At 33.1% G+C, this 26,915-nt stretch overlaps 1 long non-coding RNA gene across 1 annotated transcript in view; it reads left to right on the forward strand.

Moving 5' to 3' along the window:
* Nucleotides 1-25,143, forward strand: part of LOC127709117 (uncharacterized) — a 304,003-nt gene extending 278,860 nt beyond the window's left edge. The window contains exon 2 of the long non-coding RNA XR_007985510.1: nt 24,772-25,143. This is a non-coding gene — a long non-coding RNA (uncharacterized LOC127709117). The remainder of the gene's footprint in view (nt 1-24,771) is intronic.
* The last annotated feature ends 1,772 nt before the right edge of the window (nt 25,144-26,915 follow it).

Here is a 26,915-nt window from a genome sequence, read left to right on the forward strand (position 1 = left end):
AGTTCTTTACTGGGTTTAGCCATAAACTGTATAAACAAGGACAGTTTTACCACTGATGAGAGATCAGTTTCGTTCGTCCAGTTCTCTTAAGAATTTACTTTTTTCTAAACGATGCCTTTTGACTGTAAGTTTTCTATTTACAATGTTTTTACTTCAAAACTAAACATGTATGAAAAGTTTGTCATTGACACCGTTTTCGCTGTTCTGTTTAAGTATGTATCATGGTTCCCCCTCACAACACTTGGGACAACTATTTGACACTTTAAATACCTAATAAATGTTTTTCAGAAGCATGTTACCAGTGGTGTAATCGTTATCATTTGATAGTGTTATTCTATATTTTATTTACAAGCCCCATCCTATCTGTGTTACGATCATGAAAAATTAATTTTTGAATTATCCGTCATTCTTGAAGAGTCGCAATCCATCAATTCTTCAATTTAAAGACACAAACATAGTTTTGTCTTGTTTACGATGTGAATTTAGAGCAAACAACAGTCAAACAACTCATTTATTTAAAAAAAAAAGTAATTTCACTGTTTACTGTCATGTAGAAACAACATCAACATATCCTATTAGGCATTGAATGACGCAATGATCGATATATCAATCAGATCCTCAAGTCATGTAGTACAGTATGAGAACACGTGCCAATTTAATCCAATCTTATGAAAAACAATGATTTTTAATTTATTTAACAGCTTAATACGACTCCTTTGTTTATGTCATAATAATTCGTATATGAGTTGAATATCTACAAATACGAATGTGATTGGTCCGTTGGAATATGTTTCGATAGAGCTTTCTCTTTGAACTTTAAATTCTTCTTTTTTTAATTATGAAATTTTTAAACCATTTTAATCAAGATATCTTGTAACTTCAATGGCGTTTCGCCTATTAAGAACCATTATACGGCATGCAACGTAACATTGGAATTTCGGAACGAAGGAGATAATTCAACAAGATTTGCAAAACATTTTTAAGCTTGTCAGAAGAAGTTCCCCTAAAAGTTAAAGATTGTTATAAATCACTCTCCCCACCCCAAAAACAATTTCATCTTTGCATTATTTACCCTAAGATAGTACCAAGGCAATATATACTAGACCCCCGTCCCCCCAAAACACCAAAACTTCCTAAATCTAAATATAGAAACCCCTCAAAATGGTAAACACTTACACACACAAAATATTATGGGGCTCGTTTTATAAGTCTTGTAGAAATTATCGTCCCCCTTCGGTAATACGCTTTGCCGCCTTGTGTCGAGCACATACACAGAGTTGGATACTGGTCTTGTCGGTTCCTGTGGAATCTTTCTTTCAGCGTTTAATTGTGTTTTCTGCCAAAAATGTTTACTGTTTAATCATCAGTATGAGAATGTATATAGTACAAGATTTTTCATGTGCTTTTTGTGTACATTCTGATGTTAAAATGTGTTTGTTTATGAACAAATCAAAATCTATATAACAGTTAGGTGATCTATTAATAGAGCCCAATGGCAGATAGTATAGTGGGGCGCAACCGATGTGTCTCTGTCCTATCCTCATATTCTTGATCTTCGCCTTGGTCTAAAAAATGCACATCTAAGCCAAAGACTTGTGAATTTGTCGTTAAATTTAGAGCATCATACTTCAAGAATATCTTTGAAATTGTTATCATTTATGGTGTAAACATTAAACAAAATGCATGCTTAAACAATTCCCGCACAAATGTGTATAATCATGGTTAACATAAGCAACGTATCGGACGTAAGTGTGCTTTATACTATTTTCTTTATTTTCAGATATTAAATGCGTAATTGATTTTTGAAATGCTTGAATTTTAATTTTTATAGATAAATTTGATTCAGAAAAAAATCCGTTTTACCGGATTAAACATAGACCCTCAGTGTTATCATGGGAATGTAATACCGTCTCCCTTTACGTTCGTTCGTATCTTTCGTCAAAATGTAAGAAAGCTCAAATAGATGAAGTTATAAAATATATTCGTGTTCTATGTAAACACTATGTAGAATTCGCTGTGATATATTTATGCGCGATATTCATGAATTGAATCCTAAGATTTCTAGAAAACTGAAATTAGAAAAAAAAAAACAAATGTTTTGGTTGAGAATCATTAGGAGTAAACACATTTTCTAGAAGTTATTGATGTGTTAACTTGTTTACACACTCTAGATTCTATGATACATAGTGTTCTATTTATATCTTTAAAAAAATCGTGTGTTGATGGAAGATCTTCCGTGGCCTGTAGAATTTTTTTTCCAGATTTGACTAAAATTGGTCAAATTACAATTTGATTAAAAGTATAAACACTTGTCTTTTATAAAAGAAACTGTTTATTGACCTCGATACGTCTGTTTGGTTAAATGGTGTTGTCGAATTGTTGCCTCCCTTACGCATTTCTCATATTTTCTTTTATCTATATATTCAACACTCAATATTTACAGTAGGTGTTTAATTCATACAAATGCTGATCTTCACTTGCTGAAAGACGAACCATTAATTTTGACTATGATAAGTTTGCCAAAATAGGTATGTTGTTCTAATGCGGAAGAATATGTTATCTCGGTGAACGTTCATTGTACGCATACTCGCAAGCTCAAACCATATTGTATTCCACTCGGAACATGTGTGAAATACGTACATGTAAATAATCATACTGAACTAAATATGTGGGTATACATATTTGGCCAATGTTAAAACAAAAAATCATAATCTTAACAGCAACCGTATCTTTTTAATCATGTTCCATAGACAACAACAAATGAAGGAAAATTAAGAAATACTTTTTGACGGCTTGAGTTTATACTGATTCAACCACGGGTAAGCCCTTTATGCTAGATATATTACCTCGAGTGATAGCGAGGGGTAAAATATCGACATTAAGGGCAAACCCAGTGATAAAATCAGTATACATTCAAGCCCCAATGAATTATTTATCTTCTAATAGGATAAATAAGGCAACTGTTTTGGATTGAAGCGCTCTAAGTAAAGGCAAATATCTGCTGGTCAAAACTAAATTAGTGGTATGCTTTAACGATTTACAATAACATACTTCGACAGGTTTGGGCGAAGTTAAATGATTATCTGAATTTGTCAAAAGACAATTGGCTTTCAACAAATTTTGATCATCACTTGTTTATGTTTCCGTGTTTTGATGACTTTGAGTTGTTTCACATTCGTGCATTTTCCCATAGAATGCTTATTTTCTTACTTCATAGTTTTATGACGTCAATGACCTCGGGTAACTCAGTGTTAAGTGTGGCGTCCATTTCACTGAACTATAAAAATAAGAAGATATGGTATGATTTCCAATGAGATAACTCGCCACCAGAAACCAGATTACATAAAAGTTTACAACTAAAGATCACCGTGCGTCCTTCAACAATGAGCAAAACCCATATACATTATTGTTAAGGGACCAGTTGAAGCCCGCCGTCGTGGTTTTTTTTCGCTGCGTTGAAGACCCATTGGTGGCCTTGGGCTATTTTCTGCTCTTTGGTCGGGTTGTTGTCTCTTTGACATATTCCCTGTTTCCTTCTCAATTCTATTATATCTAAGTAACTGTAGTAAGTTTTGATCATAATAAATATTACGTATACAACATAATGCTTTACAAATAATCTAAACTTCATGCAATTAGCTTTTACTACACAAATAACGGAGTACGAATACATTTTTGCGATGTTCATATATGATACCTATATTTCAGTCAGTACTTGCATCTCATATATTCCAGTGAACTTGCAATTAAGGATACTACTGATACTAGAAGGACTGCTTCATACCCTGATCTTTTCCTCAATATTGACACAGATGGACGACTTCAGACTAAAATCTATGACAAACGGGATGATTTCAACTTCCCAATTATAGATTTCCCATTTCTCAGCAGTCTCTGCCCCGTCGTATGGTGTTTACATATCTCAATTGATACTTTATGCTCGTTCATGTTCACACTATACGGACTTCATATAAAGGAGTGTGCTCCTTACGCAGAAACTGCTCCATCAGAGTTAAGAGGAAGAAAGATTAAAAATGACACTCAGTAAATTTTATGGACACAATCACGAATTGGTTGATCTATACGATGTGTCTGTGTCTTAACTAACTAACGACATTTTTACCACGTCTTAGAAGTTTACCATCTACTTCGTCTGGTCTGCTTAGTACCGAACGTGACCTATTCCCGAATATGACTGTATTGCCGAGTCTGAATTCGCATTGCTATACGACGTGTCTCGGTATTTATATATCCAACATTCATGTATTTAGTTCATGTTTCTTTTGTAAGTCCGATTGGATATTTTGTTATGTCTTATGTTCGCTGTTGGAGACTAAATGATTCGATATTTATATATCCCGCTTTCGGGCATTTTGTTGCTACTTTCTGATACGTGTAGGTCCGGTGGGTCATTTTGTGCTGAGTTGTTGTCTGTTTATTTCGTTTGTGGTTTGAATTCTGTATGTTCGGTACATTTATATGTCTCATTTGTCAGTATAGTCGAGTTACTCGTGGTTCGTCTACAGTGTTTTTGTTTTTTGTGTTATGTTGCTTGTTTTCGTGTGTGTTTATTGTTTGGTCTTACATGATCTTGCCTTATATTACAGTTATTTTATTTGTATTTTCTATATGTATGCAAAATTAAGATAAAAAATCAGCTATTTCATTTATATGATTTTAAGTTTAAAGCAACTATATGCACAGGATTGTTTTGTTTAGACACAGTTTTGATTTCGGAAAAAAACCCAGACAGGATTAGAAAATACAAATAATAACACTATTACAAACACAATCCCATTTTGATATTCTTTTCATGGTTAGAAAATACATAAAGTTACACCATTACAAACTCAATCCCAATTTAATATTCTTGTACGTGTCTTTAAAAAAAAAACAAATCTATGTTATTTTAAAAATTTACCTGTGATAGTATAAACATCACAAAAATACGTCACTTTTTGTGTGAAGTTGATCCATTCATGTGACGCGCAGTTTATATTTCGTTTGTGGTGTCCTGGTGTGCTGTCGTAAATTTATAGGTATCCGTTGTTATTCTGCGGTTTACATGTTGTAATTTACTATTAGATTATTTATTTCTGTATTTCTCTGTGCTGAGTGTTCCTGCGTTTGTTTATACTGTATTCCTGTCACGTAGTGTTGTCATTTAAGCGGTATTTTTAACATTGCCATATAAGCGGGAGGTTTGGCTAGCCATAAAACCAGGTTCAACCCACCATTTTTTCTTAAAATGTCCTGTACTAAGTCAGGAATATGGCAGTTGTTATCAGATAGTCCGTTTCTATGTATGTTGGCGTTTGCTTTTGTTGTAGTTCAGTACTTATGTTGTTCCGTTGTTTTCCTCTTATAGCTGATATGTTTCCCTCGGTTTTAGTTGTTATCCGGATTTGCTTTCACTTCATCGAATTATGACTATTGACCAGCGGTATACATCTGTTGCCATTATTTATAGAACTATTGACCCCTGATATCCTGCTTTTATTAAAATGGAATTTTTTAACGACGGCATTATTCAAATTATTGTTTACATCATATTTGGTTTTGGTATCTTATTCACTGTCTGCAGTCATGCCATACCATATTAAAAAGTGATAATTCTGAAAACGAATAAAATTGGAACTGACAAGACTTATTTATACTCGCCATGAGAAGAAATAAAGCTCAGCGAATGCTACTTAACTTCCTGTTTCCAGAGCTCGTCTTGATAAATATACATCGTCCAATAATGTACTTTTTCTGTATATTACCCCAGCTTGATTCCAATTAAATTTTATCGAACTCGACATTTATTATATTTCAACAATCAACATCATAAAAAAAAAGTTTCTTCCCACCAACAGTGCATTCCGTTGAATATCATGAATACAACTTAACCTTTCCGACTACAGTCAGGGGGAGTTAAAGCTGCTCAGATCAAATGCTAACATTCAATCTTTGTAGGAATTATTGGACATGTAATAACTTAGAAGATATGGAAGAACCAGAAGCTTTTGTTGTCATCGAGTTAAAAATGATAAAATTACAATTCATTAGTTTTCCTACAGATCATTCGATCCGTCTTTTTCGAGAAAGTAAAAACGATATCGTAATCCAATATTGATTAATAATAAGTTAAACAAGGAGGAGATAACCTTTTGCTAACACTTATGTCATCATTTACTAACGTTAAGGAGGCTGGCATCCTTTACGGAATCATTTGAAACGTTATGTATCATAGTTCAAGTCCCAGATGTGGACATAAAGAATACATTATGTCTATGCCAGAGGAACTCGAGCAGAGAGAAAAAATAAATTAACGAAGACGAGAGTTACTATCCTATGCATAAACCAAAAATACGATGATTTTGATTATAATTAATAGTTATTTACCAGATGTATGATCATTCATTGTCAAAGTGTGAAAAAAAACTCATTCACTTTATAACAAAGCATCAATCTACCAGTAACACATTTGTTTACATGGTCAAAGATTTACATAGCAAATTAAATGTTACAGAAAATATTTTTTTGTTTGAATTTTTATTTCGAAATAATTATACAACATGGATGTTTCATACTGATTCATTCATTTTGATAAACAGACAATAATCGCGTGGTGTTTAAATAAATATTTAATTCCCAAAGGAAAATCTAATATCGATGACTGCACGTTCTCTCCATGATGTTATACCAACGCATAAAACTTTAAAAAAAAAACAAAAAAAAAAAACGATCAGCTTGATTCAAGCTCGTATTTTTCTGTTTTAGCATCAACATGTATATATATGACAAAGAGACGGGAGAAACCAAACGGAGTATAATTCAATAATTTTCCTACAGTCCAGTTGATCTGTCGTTTTCGAGATGGTAAGAACAATATCAAAAATACAAAAAACCGTAATCCAATATTGATTAATTATATGCTAAATAAAGATGAGATAACCTTTTGCTGACACTTCTGTCATCCTTTAATAACGTTGCGGAGGCTGGCATCCTTTTCGCAATCATTTGATACGTTATCCATCATAGTTCAAGTCCGGGATGTGGGCATAAAGCATACATCATTTCTATACCAGAGGAACTCGAGCAGAGAGAAAAGATAAAGAGTAACTTTACTATGCATTAACCAAAAGTACGAGGAGTTAAAAACTGAGCAACAACAATCCCAATAAAAACCGAGCGTGAACTCGGGTGCTTCGGAAGGGTAAGCAGATTCTGCTCCACATGTGGTACCCGTCGTATTGCTCATGTTAGTACACACTCGGAGATAAGTCTAATACAAGAACAGTTTCATAGTCGCTTGCAATGTTAAATTAAATCCAAGGAAAGTCCTTTTTATATTAAATGAAACGAAATAGTTCAAGAAGTCTGAAGATTTGCATAGCTGTAAAACCGTTGACTGCAAACATTTTTAGAATAAAGAAATTCCGCGCTTCAAACAATATATGTATTGGTCATGCTTTTACAACTGACCAAATTATTTGAAAAGTAAGAGGAATTTTAGGGATTTTTAAGTTTACAAGCGACTATAGAAAACTACGAAAAAGAAATTAAAGGCTTAAATGTATATATGTATATATTGCACTTGTTAAAAAGTTTTAAACTGAAGACGAACAGATCAGTAAAAACATAATTATTAAGTATGGCAGGTCAATGCAATTTCAGTGCTGTTTATACACTTTAGTTGCAGTCAATTATTCCTGTTCAATTGGTGCTTAACAATTAATAATGAATCGCCTGGAAACAAATGAATCATCTCAATTGATTACAAGTTAAATTTCTCATCGTTACGTAATTATAACCGTAAAAAAAATGTTTGCATAAGAATGAAAACATCTGAACAACATTAAATTTTACCTGATTAGACATTTCACAACTTATTATGATAAATATGGTGGTATTATACCATAATGCATTAGCTGATTATTTAGTACATCGCTTTTGACATTAAACTATCTTCAAGTCATGTTAGAAATAGATTTGAAGAAACTACATGATTAATTGTTGTTTGTTTAACTTCCAGTTGGAAATGTTTCATGCATCTTCAGGACGAAACCTAATCAACAATTAATACAATAGATAAGTAAATAAATGTAAAAGGGGGTCGACTGGGATGAAGGGCGGAAAATTTGCAATGCAACTGGAAAAAGATACATGTAGTATATTGCATAGGGATAGAATTACGCCTTGCAACAAGCCATCTAGGGACACGGTAAAAGTACAATGTAACCATGAAAATGACAAACCTTAGTTTTATATTTCCAACAAAAATTTTATAAATCATAGGTTAGACGGCCGTTGTTGTTTAATACATTAATGACGGGTGAATTACTTGTATGCTTTATTCAAATAAACATGCATTTTTGTCAATTTCAACCTTGTAGTGTTTAGGTGGTGTATATAAGTCGACAAAGATTACAGTTGGAAAATTTTGACTGCCACTGGAAAAATAGCTTGATTAGACAAGGGGGCGCATATATTGGTTATATAACGGCGAGGAAAAAATGGTACACACACAGAGGTTTTTGTTCAATGGGACAAACGGATTAATTCACCTCGCTCACCTCGAAGTATTTGAACAAAGTAACAAAACTGTATTACACTTTTATCTACTGATTAATGCTACTGACATTTTTTCATTAAATGTTTTCTGTACTGAATTTCCGCAGCAAATAAGTCTGGTTAAAGCAATTACAGAAATGACACAAGCATAGTGTGTTTTATAACGAGCCATTACACCGTATGTTTACCGGTGTAAACAAAGAGGCATGATCGTGCTAAAAAATCGAACAGACATACTTAAGCGACCATCTATTGGAACATCGGTCATTCTCCCTCTGTAATTAGGAATCCTTGCTATTATAAACCAATATATAATTACTAAAATAAAAAGGACACCAGTACAACGTCATGACCTAGATTAACATAGGTAATAGTATCATAAGACATCCGATTATAATCAAAATGAGGGAAATTTATGTATATTATGTAAATATTATTATTTTGATTTGGGTTACTATAATGGTCCAGAGTAGTGGTGACATGGCAAAAAGTGAATGTACCTCAAGGGTGACTGGGAATAGAAATACTGTCACTTGTGTTCTTCTACCAACCAACAGTAACACCCTTGCCAAAGAGGGACGTTCGTTTGGTTGTCTTGGGTGTATTAATACGCAACCACGTCCGGTAAGAATGGGGACGTTAAGATAGATGCCTCGTGTAGACAGAGCGTACGCTCTATGCTCCTTAGAAACATTTGCAACAACTGTTTTAGGGGTCCTCCTTAGTTGGCCCGTTGCAACCCTATATTTCTGTCCCTATCCAATATATATGTACAAATGTATTTGCCAGTGACAGTCCAAATTACTGCCCTTCATGCGGGCGACCGTTTTTACTGGACATACACTGTACCTATTGTATTAATTGTTAATTTGTTTCCGTCCTGAACATGTATGAAATATTTCCTGCACGACGATGAGGTTGACCTTGTTTAATTTTGTTTAAATTCTAACTTTCAAAAATATACGGTTGAAGAATGTTCAAGAAGTCTTAATAGGTCTTTACACATCTTTCAGGCGAATGTGTGAAATACTCATTGAAGGTGATATTTTGCGAGGCATTTTTTTACCATAGCACTAGCGTTCTCTTTTAACCACAACAAACAACTCAATCAAATTATGCAACAACTAATAAATCCATTACTTATAATAATTACTTTGTATGTTAATATAATAAAGATCTTTTAAAAGTTTTTTTTTAAACTATAAATATCATACATTTGATCCTTGAAGTTCAACAGAGTTCATGGAAATTAGATTTGTGGTGGCTTTTCATAACCAAACTTAACATTGTTAATCTTTGAAGTAGTTTTTTTTCAAATTTTATGCAGGTTACACTACTGTAACAACAGCCCATGAAAAGGCCGTGAAATGTCTGTGAAATATCACAGGGCCGTGAAAACCCCGTGAAAATACCCCCTGACTTTTGTAAAAAAAAATACTTCTAAAGGCCGTGAAAAATATTTGATTTTAGAAAAAGACCGTGAAATTTCAATATCCCGTAAAAAGGCCGTGATAATTTGTCCTTTCATGCTTAATAAAAAATATCACGGCCTTTTCACTGGTTGTTGAAACCAGTGAAAAGGCCGTGATATTTTTTCATGTCAATTTTTTCTTATCCTAATTCAGATTTAAAACATCCCATGTGATTATTGTAATATGGTCTAATTATTTCCACTCACATTTTTCTAAATATCCTATAAACTTTTCATTATAAATATATGTCTGTTTAAATATTATTATATGCAAGTCTACTGTACAGGACTGACTTTTAAATGGAACCATTCATTGTTATAATTAATTACTTTGTGCCAATAAATATTTTGTATTTAAAGAAAAGTATTTTGCTTCTCGTCTGTACATTATTATAAACAATGTAAACATTAATTTTAATTTGAACCAAAACATGTAAAAACGAGAACTTCCCAGAATATCAGACCGTATCCGGATTCTTGTTTCTTTTAGAGTAATTGTAACATTTCCGCAAGCCTTGGTTGGAAATTTGAAAGACGCCGAAGGTCGATTAATATTTACTTTATAGATGCAAGACGAGTGACAGCAAGTTTGAGGTAAGTTAAGTTATTAATATTTTATTCTTTTATGCATCATATCACCAAAATGTTGATGACGTTTGTGAGCATTTCCATTGAACTGATTTTCACTGAATTTGCAGAAACCGCGCAAACATGCATGTGGTATATTCACTTATATTTGAGTCTGTTGCACTTGATTCCTTTAATCATTTCGAGTAATGTTTTCTAAGACTTACCGGATCCTTTAAATACGATTACGGTTTTATTTTTTTATGTATTTGGGGAAAAAAGGGGGGGTCCTTTTTCCCCACACTGGCCACATAAAAAAAAATGACATTTATGTACAGAACACTACGTAGACATAGACATAGATAATTGGAAATGATTATAATAGCAATAAGTATCTCTGAAATGGAGTTCACTCTGATAATCAGAGGCGTAACCCCCTTTGAATGTGTCGGTAGCTATTTAAGGTTCATCATAACAAATGGACAAATATGGCTGTATTTACGACTCAAAAACTACTCTGAGTACAGACTTACCTGTCCAGTTTTGAAAGTTTTAAGGCTTGGCATCCACTAGATATATATCTATGTCGTGTAGACAGAGCGTACGCTCTATGCTCCTTAGAAACATTTGCAACAACTGTTTTAGGGGTCCTCCTTAGTTGGCCCGTTGCAACCCTATATTTCTGTCCCTATCCAATATATATGTACAAATGTATTTGCCAGTGACAGTCCAAATTACTGCCCTTCATGCGGGCGACCGTTTTTACTGGACATACACTGTACCTATTGTATTAATTGTTAATTTGTTTCCGTCCTGAACATGTATGAAATATTTCCTGCACGACGATGAGGTTGACCTTGTTTAATTTTGTTTAAATTCTAACTTTCAAAAATATACGGTTGAAGAATGTTCAAGAAGTCTTAATAGGTCTTTACACATCTTTCAGGCGAATGTGTGAAATACTCATTGAAGGTGATATTTTGCGAGGCATTTTTTTACCATAGCACTAGCGTTCTCTTTTAACCACAACAAACAACTCAATCAAATTATGCAACAACTAATAAATCCATTACTTATAATAATTACTTTGTATGTTAATATAATAAAGATCTTTTAAAAGTTTTTTTTTAAACTATAAATATCATACATTTGATCCTTGAAGTTCAACAGAGTTCATGGAAATTAGATTTGTGGTGGCTTTTCATAACCAAACTTAACATTGTTAATCTTTGAAGTAGTTTTTTTTCAAATTTTATGCAGGTTACACTACTGTAACAACAGCCCATGAAAAGGCCGTGAAATGTCTGTGAAATATCACAGGGCCGTGAAAACCCCGTGAAAATACCCCCTGACTTTTGTAAAAAAAAATACTTCTAAAGGCCGTGAAAAATATTTGATTTTAGAAAAAGACCGTGAAATTTCAATATCCCGTAAAAAGGCCGTGATAATTTGTCCTTTCATGCTTAATAAAAAATATCACGGCCTTTTCACTGGTTGTTGAAACCAGTGAAAAGGCCGTGATATTTTTTCATGTCAATTTTTTCTTATCCTAATTCAGATTTAAAACATCCCATGTGATTATTGTAATATGGTCTAATTATTTCCACTCACATTTTTCTAAATATCCTATAAACTTTTCATTATAAATATATGTCTGTTTAAATATTATTATATGCAAGTCTACTGTACAGGACTGACTTTTAAATGGAACCATTCATTGTTATAATTAATTACTTTGTGCCAATAAATATTTTGTATTTAAAGAAAAGTATTTTGCTTCTCGTCTGTACATTATTATAAACAATGTAAACATTAATTTTAATTGGAACCAAAACATGTAAAAACGAGAACTTCCCAGAATATCAGACCGTATCCGGATTCTTGTTTCTTTTAGAGTAATTGTAACATTTCCGCAAGCCTTGGTTGGAAATTTGAAAGACGCCGAAGGTCGATTAATATTTACTTTATAGATGCAAGACGAGTGACAGCAAGTTTGAGGTAAGTTAAGTTATTAATATTTTATTCTTTTATGCATCATATCACCAAAATGTTGATGACGTTTGTGAGCATTTCCATTGAACTGATTTTCACTGAATTTGCAGAAACCGCGCAAACATGCATGTGGTATATTCACTTATATTTGAGTCTGTTGCACTTGATTCCTTTAATCATTTCGAGTAATGTTTTCTAAGACTTACCGGATCCTTTAAATACGATTACGGTTTTATTTTTTTATGTATTTGGGGAAAAAAGGGGGGGTCCTTTTTCCCCACACTGGCCACATAAAAAAAAATGACATTTATGTACAGAACACTACGTAGACATAGACATAGATAATTGGAAATGATTATAATAGCAATAAGTATCTCTGAAATGGAGTTCACTCTGATAATCAGAGGCGTAACCCCCTTTGAATGTGTCGGTAGCTATTTAAGGTTCATCATAACAAATGGACAAATATGGCTGTATTTACGACTCAAAAACTACTCTGAGTACAGACTTACCTGTCCAGTTTTGAAAGTTTTAAGGCTTGGCATCCACTAGATATATAAAAGTTAAATGCATTTTTTGTTTCAGAAAGATATAATCACTTTTGGATTTTGATGGGCATTTTTTTTCCTGTCTGCAGAAGGTGTAAAAATAAACAAACACCTGAATTGCTTTGATACTGTCCACTCAGTTAAACCCTTTATCTCACCTATAGTTGTGTAGATACCTATTGTCTGTCTATTATCCATGTCAATCAAGGACAATCAATGCAATACAATACAGTTTTTACCTGAGAGGGAGCATCTCAAAGTTTTATCCCAACTTAGTTTATTTTTACACCTTCTGCAGAAAGGAAAAAAAATGGCCATCAAAATCCAAAAAAGATTTTATCTTTCTGAAACACAAAATGCATTTAATTTTTATATATCTAGTGGATGCCAGGCATTAAAACTTTTCCAACTGGACAGGTAAGTCTGTACTCAGAGTAGTTTTTGAGGTGGAAATACAGCCATTTTTGTCCATTTGTTGTAATGAACCTTAAGTATTTTCTGACTTGGCCGTCGGGACACAGAGTTCAAAAGGGATTAATCAGAGGCGTAGCAGGGAAAGTATTGAATATTTGTACGGCAAAATGTTCTTTCTAGAAGGGTTTGTGCCATATCATAAGAATAATTGGTATAGCAATGAGGTGTTTAAAAAATAATTGGTATGGCGAATGTGCCTGCAGTAAAAGTTGCTACGCCCCTGGCCCCTGTAAAATAAATAGCTGTGACTCATTACGGCCACTTAGTGTAGACAAGTTTGGGTTTAGCCATACATATTATTACTTCAAAGAAACATTTAAATTTAATATTCTGTCTTCAAAATGTCTTTAGTCTTTAAAAAAATCTAAAAAAAAAAAATATAAGTTGACAATACAGAACTTCGTTAACTAATGATGCCATATTGGATAGGGGGCAGATTTTCTGGAAAATGGTATGAAAATGTGGGAACACCTATGCATGGTTCCAAGTAGTTGTTCTGTTTCAATGATGTTTTTTTTGTATTTTTCATACCATTTTCACCTCCAGTATGAAAATCTGCCCCCTATTCAATATGGGGTCATTAACCATAAAGACCTGTATTGCATGGAATAATATTGTAGCTGTATGTACATAAATGCCAAAAATTAATCTGAATATATAAATAGTTTTTTTATATACATGTATAATATATGTAATGTTTCTTTATTTATTCTAGGAATGAAGAGCAAAAGGATGTAGCAGTCTTTATATAAAATAGTTCAGGAATCCAGTTGAAAAGAAGAGCTTTTCAGTTAAAAGTATTTCCTGGGAATTAACAGGAACTTCTATAAATGTTTTTCTGGAAAATTTATTCAAAAGGGCAGTGAAGTGAAGGATTACATTAGACAAATATTGTTGAAGTGGTAAAATCAGACCCAAGAGATGTACAAAATTTCTACAATACATGTTACAGCTGACTTTAGCTACTTAATCACATTGACATTTGTGTGCTTTTATGTTTTCTTTACATAATTACAACAGTTCTATTAAAATTAATATTTTTATTCTTTGTCACAATTATTACTAAAAAAATACAGCATTTTAATATGGTTTTTCATAGTCTCACTTGCATTGTACTTAAATAAGTTGTCTGTAGATGTTTACACTAGGTTTTCAGGCATTTCACTTCACTTGATTGAAACAGCATTTAAATTTTTTGTTAAATTATGGCCTGAAAAATACATTTAACATTTTACAGGAGTTTTCACAATCAGTGAATGACTGTTTATCACAGTAGTAAATGTACATTTCACGGTCTTTTCACAATGGGCACATAATTTATCACGACTTTTTCACGGTGTACATTTTTGTTTTTCACAGGGTTTCTACGGTCTCTTTACCCAAGTTTTCAGTTGGCACCTTTCCACGGCCTGTTCACGACAAATTAAGGCATATACTGTACTATATCTACATTTCACGGTTTTTTACAATGGGCACATAATGCATTATCACGTCTTTTTCACGGTGTACATTTTTTTTTCACAGGGTTTCTACGGTCTTTTCACCCAAGTTTCCAGGTGGCACCTCTTCACAGCCTTTTCACAAACTTTTCACAGCCTTTTCACGACAGTCATTCCACGGCATTGTCACGGATAAGTTTAACGGCCCACCGTAAATTAACCGTGACAAACACTGTAAAAATCACCAGCATTTTTACGGACATTTTCACGGCCAATCTACGGGACATTGTTCCAGTAGTGTTATGATAATTCTAAATTGGCATTGAATTTTTCAAATGTAGAAAATTGCATTCAGGACCGAGCTTTTTAATTCATTAGACTAACCTCATGTTGATTACTACTATTTTCTTTAGTTTAGAGAACGTGTACCATAGTCTTTGCCAATGAAAGCTAGTGATAATTGATTGTTCCTTTTTCCATCATTAAATACGACTTTTCATAGCAAATGCTGATCCACTTCTAGCGGAGCACCGTTACTTAGCGGCGATCAAACGTAAATTTCTCGCTTCGTGTTTTGTTAACTGATGTTCTTTTTTCTTTTCTATGTATTAGGATTTTTATTGCCCGCATGCTATATTCTTATTTCGTGATAAATTGATATTAACAAATAAATTGAACGAAATAATGATGTTTCATCGACGGAACAAAAATAGTTCATTACTGTGATTTATATGCTTTTATTCCAGGTAAAAGTAATTCAGTGTGAATAAAATTGCTATAATATTTTTTTGTTTTTTCCAGGTATCAATTTAGGCTGACAAGATAACTTAAAAATAAACCAAAGTTCATAGTACTTATACGGAAAACCAACTCTTAAAATAAAGCCTGCACATTAAAATAATATGAACATCATTTCAAACCAGTATTATTAATCAATTAAGTTTATGATAGTTGGGATGAAAGTCGTTAGATTTCATTGGCACCTGAAATATTGATATTATTTTGATCTTCTCTTCTGCTAACAGATAAATATTTCATAGTTTTATATCTTGTCATTTTTGGGACCCTTTATAGCTTGCTGCTCGGTGTGAGCCAAGGCTGCGTGTTGAAGTCCGTTCTTTGACCTATTATGGTTTACTTTTACAAATTGTTACTTGGATGGAGAGTTGTCTCATTGACATATTTTACAAATAAAAAGAAATAAAAGTCTGTTGAATTAACTTAAAATGTGTACCATTATCAGTTGCGATATACATTATATAGAATGCTTATAAAATTTCATGCTGAGGGACTTAACTCTAACCATAATAATTATCCTATGGAATCTTTTGTAATATGCATGCCAATAACCTGTTCTGGTAAAGCAGTGAATGAAAAATATTACTCTTTCTTTTCATCTACACCCATGTTGACACAAAAATTCATGTGACTGTACTTTTCGAAGTGTACGACAAAAAATCCTTTACTTTCCATGATTCCTATATTGACTAACTATTAATTAATATAATTTACTGAATTTGTCTTATAGGTAGTTATTAAAAAAATATCTATAATATTGTCAGCTATTTCTCCGTTAATTATTAGCTAATAAAAATAAAAGCAACAGTAGTATACCGCTGTTCAATAGTCATAATTCGATTAAGCAAAAAACGAATCCAGGTATCAAACTTAAACCGATGGAAACACATCAACTATAAAAGGTAAACAACGGAACAACAGAAACACTGAACTACAACGAAAACAAACGCCAACATACATCGAAACGGACTGTCTGATAACAACTGCCATATTCCTGAATTAGTACAGGACATTTTAAGAAAAAATGGTGGGTTGAACCTGGTTGTATGGCTAGCCAAACTTCCCGCTTATTTTGGCAATGTTTAAAAAAATACTGCTAAAATGACAACACTATGTGACAGGAATACAGTACAAACAAACACAAGAAGACTCAGCACAAATAAGTAAATAAATAAATAATACAATAGTACATTACAACATGTAAACCGCAGAATACCAACGGACACCTCCCATTATTTTACGACAGCACACCAGGTCACCACAAATGAAATATAAACTGCGCGTCACATGTATTGATCAACTTCATACAAAAAGAAACGTATTTTTTTGTGACATTTATATTATCACAGGTAAATTTCTTAAAATAAAATACATTTGTTTTTTTTTTATAGACACGTACAAGAATATTAAATTGGGGTTGAGTTTGTAATTGTGTTATTTTTTTTTTACCATGACAAGAATATTAAAGTTGAATTGTGTTTGTAATGGTGTTATTATTAGTTTTTTCTTACCATGTCGGTTTTCTTCTAAATCAAATTGTGTATAAACAATAAAATCATGTGCATATACTAGTATTTGCTTTAAACTTAAAATCCTATTAATGAAGTAGCTGATTTTTTATCTTAACTTTAACATACATATAGAAAATCAAAATTTTAAAAACTGTAATATAAGGCAAGATCATGTAAGACCAAACAGTAAACAAGCACGAAAACAAACAACACAAAACAAAAACCCTGTAGACGAACCACGATTAACCCGACTATACTGACAAATAAGACATATGTGAAATGTACCGAAAATACAGAATTTAAACCACAAACGAAATAAACAGACAACAACTCAGCACAAAATGACCGATTGGACCCACACGTATTAGAAAGTAACAACATAATGCCCGAAAGCCGGACATATAAATACCGAACCACGTCGTCTCCAACAGCGAACATATATAAGACATAACAAAATATCTAACAAGATTTACAAAAGAAACATCATAACTAAATACATGAATGTTGGATATATAAATACCGAGACACGTCGAATAGCAATGCGAATTCAGACTCGGCAAAACAGTCATATTTGGGAATAGGTCACGTTCGGTACTAACTAGACCAGACGACGTAGATGGTAAACCACAATCTAAAACGTGGTAAACATGTTGTTAGTTAGTTTAGACACAGACACATCGTATAGATCAACCAATTCGTGATGGTGTCCGTAAAATTTACGGAGTGTCATTTTTAACTCTGTTGGGGCAGTTTGTGCGTAAGGAGCACACTCCTGTATGTGAAGTCCGTATAGTGTGAGCATGCACGAACATAACGTATCAATTGAGATATGTAAACACCATACGACGGGACAGTGGGTATGTTACTGCTAAGAAATGGGGAAATTGATAATTGGGAACTTGAAATCATCCCGTTTGTCATAGATTTTAGTCTGAAGTCGTCCATCTGTGTCAATATTGAGGAAAAGATCATGGTATGAAGCAGTCCTTCTAGTATCAGTAGTATCCTTAATTACAAGTTCACTGGGATATATGAGATGCAAGTACTGACTGAAATATGGGTTATTCAGTGATAGGACATCATCAATATATCTGAAAGTAAATTGAAAAATTTGTTCGCAAGATGCTTTTTCTTTCTGTCTTTTAGAAGGTTCTGTGTGAATTCTGCTTCATTCGAGTACAACAACAAATCGTCCAGTAGGGGTACACAATTAGTACCCATTGGAATACCGACTGTCTGTTGAAATATCAATCCTCCAAACTCAACAAATATATTGTCGTTCGAAAAGTCCAGCATTTTGATAATATCATCTTCATTGTATTTTCTGATAGAATCAATGTGGTTTTTCACAAAATAAGAATTATCATAACCCAAAACAAGAAATTTATATCTACGATTCCCATTTTTATAGAAAGGGTTCTGTTTAATCTGATGGTGAAGTCGATCTTCCAATTGAGCACGGGGAATAGTAGTGTAAAGCGTAGAAAAATCAAAGGTCTTAATGTTGCTGCAAATTTGCATATATTGTGATCAAAGATTTAGCAGCAGATCTTTAGAATTTTTTAAGAATCCACATCTGATTGACACAACTGGTTGAATATATCGCATCACAATATTTCGGAAGGCCATCTTTTACTGTAGAAAGAATAGTCAGCACATCTTGATCATCCAGCTATGTATTGGTCTTTATAGGATTTTGTGAAGTTTTGGTATCCAGTATAATGACGGTAAATTTTCATCGTCTTCTTTGATGTTAATACCAAAAGAAAGAAGGACAGATTTGTGATTTTCTAAAACTTCATTCTTTGTAAATGATATTAAAGAATATGTAGGATAACCAGTTTAGCTGTTTATTCAAATCTCTTTTGTGAGACATTCCAAATAATGGTTTTTACATATGATGACAATATTATTGGAAGCTTTATCTGCTGGAACAACGACATATTTGTCATGAAAAGAGGATAAAGCATCCACAACCTCCGGGTTCTTGAATGGGTTAGAAACCCGTGTGCTCATAGTACATCGTATTTTCTTATGCGCTTCTGAATGCATGATATAATAGCTTTGATCCACTTAGACAAATTGTCCAGTTTATCTGGATCGCGCGTTAGAAAAAAGTGATCTTTCTTTTGTGTCACTGTGGGTATTAACAAATCTCTCCTCGTAATCCAAGGGGTAAGTTGAACTAAACTAGGGTAGGAATATGACATTCCATTTCTGAAGTAAATCCAATTAATCCTTGTTCAATAAACCTCTCCCCCCCCCCTCCTTGTGCAAAAAGGCCATTTAAGCCTTTGATTTTTTTTTCTTCAATAAACAATGATTTTAACAACTGATTGTGTGCGCACTGCGCTCTTTGCGACACCCTTCCACCTTTTTTCCCCTAAAGTTGATCTTGAATGAATATTGCTATTATGTTAAGGTCCTTTTGTGTCATATAGTTCCGAACGTTGCATCTTATTTACGCATCCCTGTCTATCAAATGTTTAAGTTCGAGCGTTCTAAATAATAAACTCGTCCGGCCCTGTTGAAATTGCGGATTGCCTTTCCAATTAATAAAGAGCAAAATATTCATTTTCATCATAAGAGGTATTATACTTTTATTAATTTCTTCAATATAGATTTTAAGACTAATTACATGCTTAATAAAAATTGCTTATTGATTCGTAACTAACTTGCGTGCCGTTATCTTATGTCAATATATTTGTTTTTCTAGAACAGCCTGGAAATCAGTCATTAAAATATTTCGCTATAATCATAATGTGCAAATGTACTTAAGATATTAATCTTCATCCCTAAAGCTAGTCATGTCGTTATATCTAAGCATTGGCTTCCGTTGAAATTTCATTAAAACGTTGTTTCTATAAAATACAAAGAGAGCGTGATATCAAAATAATAATATTTGCATAATGAATTAAACGATTTGAAAGTACAATGCAAAACATATTAAAAACAAAAATATCGAACTCCAAAATAATTTGAAAAAAGGGAAGTCCATAAAACTAGATACAACCAAACGATCGACTATATCAACAAATAGAACGGCTTGAAAACAACGGTTATATTCCTGGTACACAGTCATGCAATTTTTGAAGAAACTTTGAGGGACACTTTTTTGTAAAAACTTAAATGTTGTCACGCCGGGGACTCATAGCTTACTTCAATATTACACCCCAGTTCTATTGTTATACTTCATAGTTTTTATTTCTGAAACAAGTGTAAATTGAATAGATCTATTGTTACGAAAAACAATGGGTTTTGACCACAGGGTGTGACGAGCGGGGTTTCTGGAAACCCCTGCTTCTACATCCCGCAAACAAAGTCCATTGTTATTCGTAACAATAGAAATTGATTATGAACATAAGAAATTACTAATAGTGTTCACTTCAAATTGTTTCATGATATTAAAAAAAAACACATTTTAGAAAATTCCAATAAGCATCTATATGGAATACAAAAATAATCCTTTAAATACTTTTTTGTTTGAAGGTAATTTTTTTTTTATCCCAGTCATATGGTCTCTATTCTAAAGCATTGGTCTTTAAAAAAGAATTGGGATTCTAGCTCCCGGACCCTCCTCCCCCGGTTACCCAATGGCCGATCCGGGGTTGGGGGTTCCGCGGGTTGGACCCGACTTTTATTTAAAAGATCAATGCATTTGAATGGTTGGGCCCCCCTTTCTCTTGAGTTGGGAACCCGCGGCTGGATCAGCATCTGATTGCCCCCAAAAAAGGGGCGTTCCTCAATATTAAATATTGTATGTTAAGCGTGTCTGGTAGTCGGGTTTCTAATGCAGACACACCTATTCCTTAGTATGTTCGAATATGAATGTTTGTTTATTCTCGAGATGAGGTGGGGGTGGGGTTGTTTTTGATAAAATCATAAGATATAAAATACAGTTATGATTACCTTTATTAGACTGATACAGGTAAGTACTTTGGGTTATAATATTGCATTTATCTTTAGTCTCTTCTACCAAATCCAACGCTTGCCACAGAATGTCGTCCGTCTTATACCTGTCCATATTGACAACTGTATATCAGGTGCATGATGTAATTTTTTGTTTGTAATAAGAATACACGAAACAGTCAACCTTGACCTGCTGATCCATATTAGCACATGGATTTAACGGGAATATGCAAAACAACTTTGGCATTTGTAAAATATACTCACTTGTCAAAGTTTGAACGAAGATAACCAAAGAAAGGTTACTAGTGGGGTTTCATGTAATAAAAAAATATTCTTTTAAATCATGGTTTGATATTATCAATAAATATGCTATCGTTTTTTTTTTTTCATTTAATAATCAATGTTAACAAATATAGGGTTTAGAATGGGGTGTAAGTTAGTTATACACCTCGGGATACGGTGTGTCTGGATAAGAAACCCCCCCGGCCTCCGGCCGACGGGGTTTCTTATCCAGACACACCTATCCCTCGGTGTATAACTATTACTTATACTGTATGGGTCTAGCTTACTGTTGAAAATCGTAAAGTGACCTATAAATACTTACATCAAGGTCATTTGATCTCTGGTTGATACCGTTTTTGAAGCTGTTTCATTGGCAATCATGCCACATCTCCCTATTTTATAATAAGCATGTATTTACTAAAATATATCTTGATCTGAACATCATCGGACATATCGTATAAAACAATAGTATTTGTGTATTTTAGGGTTGTTTGTCATATATATGTTCCTTGTGGTCAATTCAGCAGTAATCAGACATGTTGCTGTCAAGTATTATAAACGGTTATTTCAATTTTAACACCGTTATTGGTCATTAAAGATACAGTTATCTGTATTGACGATAACGCACGAAGTACACATCTTCCATACCTTTTTTTCACGGGCTATTGATTAATAAGCCATGATAATATGTCTCCAGGCTGGCAGTCAATTTGTTCTTTTGCAGAGGTAAATAACAGTCACCTCTGAAAAAAAGGTGACTATAGTTTACTTGATCAGAGGAAGTGATGGAACAGCACTGAATGTACAGAAGTGGAATTTTGTGAAAACTTACTGACAATTGAAGTTATTGGGAAGATATTTTCCTTTTGGTTAAATCAGTCATGTTCAGACATCTTACTAGCATCATAGAAATATTGTGTAAAAATCGCATGACTGAATTATATGAAAACTTACTGAATGACTGTAACTGACTAGATCATGTAGAGCTCAAATAAGGCCGACATAAGTAACCATTGATGATATAGAAATAGGATCAACTCGACTTTTCCAATCCGGCTGTTAAAAACTGATGCTGAAGAGGGGATGTCCATTTTACTGACAACAATTTGTACTGGTTCAACATATGTATTTCTCTATATTAAATCGTTGTGATTTTTTTTTTAGATTTAGTATCAAGAAGATAATTTAACCGAAAGAAATTTATCAGACTTCGTGATTGTATATATTTATATATATATATAAAACTAAAATGGTTTACCAGAAATTTTAATTCGAATGACAAACAGTATACAAGTCAACAAAACATTACACATAAAACTGAAAATTGAGCAGCACAAATCCTAGTACACAAAAATGTACTATTAACGTAGCAGCACAAATCCTAGTACTATTAACTTAGCAGTCCAAAACCTAGTACTATTAACTTAGCTAATTTGGAACGGTAAGCAGTTCTTTTCTTCGCTAGTGGAGCATCTAACCGATAGCTATTAATATATGTTCCGTGAAACCATATATTTTTAAGATCATCGACCTTACATTTCATTAAATCAAAATTTATTATATTAAAATATTCATTTTAGTATCAACATGATTATACATTTTGTACACATGTTGGATTCATGCACTACTTTTTACACAACCAAATAAATAAGAAAGTTTTAACTATAAGTCCATATCCAAATTTAGTTTTACACACTCTCTGCACATGCTTGATTCTGGGATTATAAGGATCACTCCAGATTGCCTTTCTATGTAAAGCAATTGACCCGGCTACCAATTTCGATATATTTGTTTTTTTCATTTGCTGGCAATGGAGGAGGTTTGATTAGAGAATTTTAGGTTCACAGAAATGATAAGAAAATATGGTATGATTTCCAATGAGACAGCTCTCCACCAGAGACCATATGACGTAGAAGTTAATATATGTCAATGTACGGCTTTCAAGAATGAGCAAAACCCCTATCTTATATTTATCTATACAAAGTCCTCGAAATGACAATTACAAAACAGTTTAATAAAAAAAAAAAAATAACAGCCTGATTGATATACAAAACAATAAATGAAAAATAAATATGATATATTACAACAAACGACAATCAGAGAACTATTGACTTGGGACAGGCCAATACAGAGTGTGGCGGGGTTTAACATGTTTGCTGGCTCCAAACCCTCTCCCTAACCTTGGACAATGGTGTTTGTGTTTACTAATATTATTTTGTTTGGTTTTAATGTATTGATAAGAAAATCAATGTTCACCGATAAAAACAATGTTGAAATATATAATTACTGTTGAATTGGTAACCTTTCAGAATAAGTTTCTTCAGGGATCGATAAGTTTTCCCGGATCGCATGTAAATTTACGAATTTGGTAAACAACATTACCGTGAAAAAAATAGGATGTGCTATCATTTGTAATAAGTTTTCAATAAGGTACAGCCAAACGTAGTAAATGTTTGAAGTAATTTGTGGTGACAAAATCCTTCACCTAATAATTGTAATTTTCCAGCAATACATAGATTAAGTTCATTGAAATCTAAAACTCCACTACAGACACGGGCACGTGTGATGCATAAACACCGTAAGATGATGCCAAAGTAACATCACCGTCCAAAAAAGGGAAAATTAACAATAGCATTATCATGAACAGTTTGAAAAGTCTTTCACAATGATGTTTTTTTGTTTTTTTTTTTATAAACGATTTGATTTGCTTTGATTTATTGGTGTTTAACGCCACTTTCAGTACTACTGTGCTATTTCGTGGCGGTCAGTTTTTGTTGGTGGAGGAAGCTGGAGTGCTTTGAGAGACCTTACCCTTTTACACTTATTAAATTTCCATTCTTTTTGCGTGTTTGAGCTTTTGATTTTGCCATTTGACATGTTTGATAAGGGACTTTCCGTTTTGAATTTTCCTTGGAGTTTGATATTTTTGTTATTTTTCTTTATTGTAGTCAATATCTTTTCTGGTAAAGCCTTGGCTCAAATCTAAAGATTATTGACAAGATCTCAAAATTAGTTTTGTTTGGCAGTTTTTGCAGTTTTAGACTTGAAATGAAAATGCAATAAAGTTGGAGCCCTCTTGTCAATATGACAGACAAAGTTAAAAAAATTAAATACAGAAGTTTTACAGAGTTATGTCTTAAAATTGAGAATGGAAATGGGGAATGTGTCAAAGAGACAACAACCCGACCACAGAACAGACAACAGCAGAAGGCCACCAACAGGTCTTCAATGCAGCGAGACATTCCCGCACCCGGAGGCGTCCTTCAGCTGGCCCCTAAACAAATATATATACTAGTTCAGTGATAATGAACGCCATACTAAACTCCAAATTGTACACAAGAAACTAAAATTAAAAATAATACAAGACTAACAAAGGCTAGAGGCTCCTGACTTGGGACAGGCGCAAAAATGCGGCGGGGTTAAACATGTTTATGAGATCTCAACCCTCCCCCTATACCTCTAGCCAATGTAGAAAAGTAAACGCATAACAATACGCACATTAAAATTCAGTTCAAGAGAAGTCCGAGTCTGATGTCAGAAGATGTAACCAAAGAAAATAAACAAAATGACAATAATACATAAATAACAACAAACTACTAGCAGTTAACTGACATGCCAGCTCCAGACTTCAATTAAACTGATTGAAAGATTATGTCTTCATCATATGAATATCAGGCACAATCCTTCCCGTTAGGGGTTTAGTATCATACCATCATAACATATATGAGAAGAACATAACCCGTGTCATGCCAACAACTGGTTTTTAAATAAATGTGTTTAGTGCCGATGCAAAGACCCTATAAGTGAATCAATATTAACGCCAAAATATGCAATCTTTAATGACCTGACAACAGTATCGTAACTATATCCCTTCTTAATAAGTCTATTTAAAGGTTTTGTTAGTTTCAGAGGTGAATACTGACATTTTTGTGCTTTATAAAGAATATTTCCATAAAAAATTGGATGTGAAATACCTGAACGTATAAGAAGTCTGCATGTTGAGCTATATTTACGAATGATGTCCTTATACCGATGATAAAATTTAGTAAATGTTTTGACTAGTTTGTGATATCGAAAACCCTGGTGTAATAATTTTTCAGTAATACATAAATTTCTCTCGTTAAAATCTAAAACATTGTTACATACACGAGCGAATCGTAAAAGTTGAGATATATAAACACCGTAAGATGGTGACAAGGGAACGTCACCATCTAAAAATGGATAATTAACGATAGGAAATGAAAAATCATCTCTTTTATCATATATTTTAGTATTAAGCTTTCCGTTAATGATATAGATATCAAGATCGAGGAAAGGGCAGTGGTCATTGTTAGTATTAGCTTTATTTAAAGTAAGTTCAACAGGATAAATTTCTTTAGTATACATACTGAAGTCGTCATTATTGAGAGCCAAAATATCATCCAAATATCTAAAAGTATTATTAAATTTGTGTATCAGATGTTGTTTCGATGGGTCTTTACTGATTTTTGTTGCATGTATGAACATTTGAAGATATTATTTGGACGATTTATGAATTTGATTTTGAATTTTTGAATTCAAGTGTCAAAACACGAGTCTTTTTCATAGAATTTATTTTTATCGACTGCCTTGCGTTCATCAATCTAGTATCAATATATATGATGTGCTTTTACTCATTAACCTCTTTAAATCCATCCATGAAGTCAAATTTTGATTCTTATTGTGCAAATTCACGGTGAGATACTTTACAGAATACTCGTTGAGGTAAAAACCACATATGTGACAAAAATAATTGACCAAGCTAAACGAAGACAACATCATTTCATCTCAATGGAATTATTCTACTAGCAATAACATGTTAAAGTTTCCAGTGAATCTATTGATTACATGCAAGACAAGTTTAACAGAACATAGATGAATAAAAGAAGGCCTTTGGGAATTCAGCACTGAAGGCGATATTTACTTTTATGAAGCAACAGTTAGAACCAATGTAACAGTCATTTTGCAGACAATATAAATGAACCTTAGGACAAAAGAAGTGATAATGGATCGTCGGACATGGAAATATATTTAGCGATATGTGTAATTTTAAATAAGGATGGTCTAGTGTTCGAATATGAGCAATTATGTACATAGAGAGGTTCATAATAGGAGTCTGTGCATGAATTCACAACAACATTCATCATAGAAGTATAGATTAGAAGTCTATGACAGCATATTTCATAAATCACATTGTATAGAATGAAGGTCATTATTAGAAGATACATCAATATTTTAATATGGAAATGTTTTAATAGAAATCACTGTAAAATTGCGGAACTAAATTGAAATCTTAATAGTCTATGAGACCTGACGGAATCTATATAATGAGAATTGCAACTGCTTT

This window comes from Mytilus californianus, unplaced genomic scaffold, assembly GCF_021869535.1.
Source record: "Mytilus californianus isolate M0D057914Y unplaced genomic scaffold, xbMytCali1.0.p SCAF_7, whole genome shotgun sequence".
NCBI classification, from domain to species: domain Eukaryota; kingdom Metazoa; phylum Mollusca; class Bivalvia; order Mytilida; family Mytilidae; genus Mytilus; species Mytilus californianus.